Source organism: Suncus etruscus, chromosome 14, assembly GCF_024139225.1.
Source record: "Suncus etruscus isolate mSunEtr1 chromosome 14, mSunEtr1.pri.cur, whole genome shotgun sequence".
In the NCBI taxonomy this organism is placed as follows: Eukaryota; Metazoa; Chordata; class Mammalia; order Eulipotyphla; family Soricidae; genus Suncus; species Suncus etruscus.
This window is the reverse complement of record NC_064861.1, coordinates 24,596,979-24,601,853: the sequence shown is the minus strand read 5'-3', so window position 1 is coordinate 24,601,853 and position 4,875 is coordinate 24,596,979. Positions and strand designations below refer to the sequence as shown.

Sequence of the window (4,875 nt, the reverse complement as noted above, 5' to 3'; positions counted from 1 at the left end):
TTTCACTTTTGGTGGGAACAATCCATATTCTTCCCTGTGTATTGATTTTCTTTTTCACACCATGGACTTCCAAATAGAATTTTTTCTTCACCCTTCATCTGACTCCTATCACTTATTCCCTGTAGGTTTCTTAAGCATGAATTGTATTTTACCATGAAAAGATTCATTGTCAGAGGATACCAAACAAAAAAAATTGTAGGTTTCTTTGATATGTTTTTTAAACATCAGAGACCAAGGTCAGTTTTTGTTTTCAATAGTACTTAAAGGGGGCTGGAGCGGTAGTGCAGTGGTAGGGCATTTTCTTACACGCAGCTGACCTAGGACAGACCTCGGTTCGATCCCCCAGGGACCCATATGGTTCCCCCAAGCCATGGCGATTTCTGAGTGCATAGCCAGGAGGAACCCCTAAATGTCAAAGGGTGTGGCCCAGAAAGCAAAGAAAAAAAATAGTACTTACAATTATTGCTGTTTTTACAATTGGGTCAAATAAATCTTTGTTGTGGGTGCTCCCTTTGCGTCATAGGATGTTCTATAGTACTCCTGGTCTTTAAACTAGATTCCAATTAGTATCTTCTTCGAAGTTATGACAAAGATTTCTCTGGTCTTAGGAGAAGGTAGGTGTGGGACATGGTGTGGGATAGAACAGCTCTTGTCCACAGCTCTGGAGAAACATAGAGCTAATGTCCCTACATCTAGCCTGAGGATTAGGTGGCGGTTATTTAAAACAAACAACATTCACCGTGTCGGGTATTGTGTGTATCCCAGAGATGCACAGAAAAGAAAAGTCAGTAATTTTTGTTTGTTTGTTTTTAAAGTTGTAGGGGCCGGAGCGGTGGTGCAGCTGTGGGGGTTTGCCTTGCATGCGGCTAACCTAGAATAGACCGAGGTTTGATCCCCTGGTGTCCCATATGGTCCCCTAAGCCAGGAGTAACCAGGAGTAACCCCTGAGCATCACCGGGTGTGGCCCAAACACCCCCTCCCAAAGTTGTAATTTGTAAGCAAATGAATGGTTCTGAGAGATTTGAATGAACATAACTTTGTTCTATATCCTGAAATCGTGTGTGTGTGTGTGTATGTGTGTGTGTGTGTGTGTGTGTGTGTGTGTGTGTGTGTGTGTGTGTGTAGGTGTGGTATGTATTTGGGGGGGAGGGGTTAACCGGGCTACTAACATTATGATGTGAATTGTGTATAGTCTCTACCTCACCTTGCACATATTTATGTAGCATCTGAACTATTACCTCCAAAGTATACTCTTCCCCTTTGAATTGTCAGACATAAGTTTTGCTTATTTATTTCTTTTTGGGGGGGGGATGTCACACCTGGCGGTGCTCAGGGGTTACTCCTGGCTCTGCTCAGAAATTGCTCCTGGCTTGGGGAACCATATAGGATGCTGAGACTTGAACCACCGTTCATCCTGTATCTCCTGCATTGCAAGGCAAACACCCTACTGCTGTGCTATCTCTCCAGGCCCCTCTTTTTTCTTTCTTTTGGGGCCACCAAGTGATGAGCATGCTTAACTTCTCGCTCTGTTCTGGACTCAAAACATGGCCCCATGTGAGGCAAGCATCTTATCACCTATATTATCTTTGGCTCTGCCTAGTTAATATCTAATGCTGACTCTTGCTCCTGGGGACACTCTAGTATCTTTAACACTGGCTCAAGATCTGGCTTTGAGCTTGAACTATGTAAGTATTTGTTGTCTGATTTTGGACATATTAGTGGGAAGCTTTCCTTGGCAGGTTGATGTGTGCTCCAGATCCTTGGACAGGATCCTGGTCAATGTGGTTCTTTTGTTCTTCCAAGGCTAACTGGCGAATGTATTGGTGAGTTGATTTCTACAAATTAGAAGTCATTCTTCAGGAAATTAACTTGATTTCCAGTGATTCTCCACATAGTCCTTTGGTATACTGGGATTTTATCTTGGTCACTTCTACTAAAAGACAGTTCTGAATTGCATATTCTCTAAATTCTCATGGGACTGGCAAATGATTTGAGATTTCAAATCATGTGTAAGTGAGGGGTTTGAAAGGACTGTAGGTAACGAGGACAAGGGGAAGGAGATGAAATTGAAATGTAGGTGTCTAAACTAGTCCCAAAGACTCAGTAATATCTGGGAGATAAACTTTAATGTAAGTGGTCACTGCTGAGCCCCATTCCTGATCTCGGATTTCAGTGTGAAGACTTATCAGCATGTCTAAAAAATACCTTTATATATATAAATGTTTTATGGGACTTTGTTTATAATAGTGAAACATCTAAAATAAAGCTGGAATATTTATATATGAACAGTGCAGCTATTGCAATATAAATTAAGTTTATATGGACAAGAGAGAAGTAATGGGGCCGGAGAGATAACATGGAGGTGAGGTGTTTGCCTTGCATGCAGAAGGACGGTGGTTTGAATCCCGGCGTCCCATATGGTCCCCTGAGCCTGCCTGGATCGATTTCTGAGTGTAGAGCCAGGAGTAATCTGAGTGCTACCGGTGTGACACAAAAAACCAACCAAACAAAAAGAAGTCTTGGACAGGGGCTAGAGTAATAGTACAATGGGTAGGGCGTTTGGATACTGCAGCCAACCAGGTTCAATCCCTGGCATCCAGTATGTCCCCCTGAGTCAGCCAGGGGTAACCCCTGAGTGCTGCTGGGTGTGCCCCACTCCCATAAAAAAAGAAGTCTTGGACATGTTTCTCAAGCACAGAAACAACACAACAAACATTCCCAACACATCCTAGTCATGAAACTATAATGTGTGTGGAACTAGATATATAGATGGGGAATAGAAGGAGGAGGGACACCCACGAAAATATTAATAACTAGACAAAAGGAATGTTGCAAGAGAATATAGGTATAGGGCTGAAGCGATAACGTAGCATTGTACGCGGCTGACCTAGGTTGGACCAAGGTTTGATCCCTGGCGTCCCATATAGTCCCCCAAGCCAGGAGTGATTTCTGAGTGCATACCCGGGAGTAGCCCCTGAGTGTACAGGGAGTATCCCAAAAACAACAACAAAAAAAAAGGTTCTGCTGTTTTAACAGCAGCCAAGTGAATACTGTAACCTTGAGGGCAGCTGTGGGATTTGGTTACACTGCAGTATTGAAAAGCATGAAGACTGGAGGGGCCTCTTAGGTTCTGAGGGTGTAAGGTAAAATTTAGATGACTGAGCCCCTTTTTGCTGGGAAATAAACCCGGCTTGATTAAAGAAGAGCTTACTGAGGGATACTTGGTGGGAGTGGCCTGCTGTGGTCTTCAGTTCTGTTCTCAGCCACTCAGATGTGGATGGGACAGTTCAGATAAGACCTTGATAGTATTAAGTCATCTGACTATTAACTGGATTAGTTCATGACAGTCTTTCCTGGCTGTTGAAGGGATTGCACAAAGTCTGGACTGGCTGTAGCTTCAAAACAGAACTTCAGATTCTGTAATCATCCTTGATGATTAGAGGCCCCAGCACTGCACTCTGGTACTTTTGTCTCTTGTGCTGCTTTTTTAAATTTCCAGATAATTAGCCTTGAGCGGGAAATTTGGAAGCTCCTCCTTTACTCAGACTACCCTAACAGCTGGCATTTCAGTCAGTGTTCTGTTCCCCTTCTGCCCAGAACCCGGTTCCTTGCAGAAATGTGGGAACTCTAGGTCTGGACAGGAAATGGGTATGAACCCAAAGCATTTTGAAGTGCTGAAAAGCAAACACTGTGGAAACACTTGTGTTTCCTGATGTTTGTGTTTTTCCAGCCATTCCTCTTACACATGGATCTGCTGATGTCTTCATTTCTTTTCCTTACTTGTCTCTGGTCTGTCAGCACTATCTTGGCGTCCTCAGTTACTTTATTCTACATTCCCTTTCCCAATTATTTAGTAATAATTTAACTTTAATTTTCAGTCATGCTTTCAGAAGTCAGCATAATTTTTGCCTCTTTTTGCCCCCATTTACATGAATAGCTATACTGAACATATTTTGTGCCCATCTTCATGTTTTCTTAAATCTTTAACAGTCCTTTCCTGATAGAAGTATTCTAGCAAATTCATTAAGGGTAGCTCCTATTAGGGGTCTGGGATCTTGGATGTTTAAGCCCGGTTCTTCAGCATTGTTCAAAGATTTTCCATTGATTTTCATGTATTATGAAATACCAAGTTGATACTTATATTTAAGCTGTTATTTGTTTGGGGGCCATACCTGGCAAATGATGCTCAAGGGTTACTCTGAGGACTCCTGGTGATGCTGGGGAACTATATGGGGTGCTGAGGATCTGACCCTGGTTGCTGGGCAGATACCGACCCATTTACTGTCACTCCAGCCCGTTTTATTCATTTTTTGTTTTTGGACCACAGTGGCAGCACTCGGGTTACTCCTGGCTCTGTGCTCAGGAATCACTCCTGGAAGGCTCAGGAGACCATATGGGATGCTGGGGATTGAACCCAGGTTGCCCACATACAAGGCAGACATCCTACCTGCTATGCTATCACTCTGGCCCCATCAGTAGTTTGTTCTGGCTGTGCACTCAAGAATTACTCTTTGCATCTACGGCCATACCACCCTGAATACACCCGATTTCGTCTGATCTCGGAAGCTAAGCAGGGTCGGGCCTGGTTAGTACTTGGATGGGAGACTGCCTGGGAATACTGGGTGCTGTAGGCTTAGAAGAAAAAATAAAGAATTACTCTGCAATACTGAGGGAACCATATGGACTATAGGGATCGAACCTTGGTCAGCTATGTAAAAGGCAAACTCTACTCTTTACTATCAATCTGGCCCCCAAGATCAAGATATCGATTTTTTTTGGTGGGGGGGCATACCCAGATTGCCCAGAACTTACTCCTGGCACTATGCTTAGGGATCACTCCTGCTGGCTTGGGAAACCATTTGGGGTACTAGGGAT

General features: G+C 43.5%; 1 non-coding gene across 1 annotated transcript; it reads left to right on the top strand.

Annotated features, from left to right (window-relative positions):
* Positions 1–4,515: 4,515 nt before the first annotated feature.
* LOC126029090 (5S ribosomal RNA) lies at positions 4,516–4,634 on the top strand. The gene has a single exon (XR_007502746.1). It is a non-coding gene; the product is annotated as a 5S ribosomal RNA (ribosomal RNA).
* The last annotated feature ends 241 nt before the right edge of the window (positions 4,635–4,875 follow it).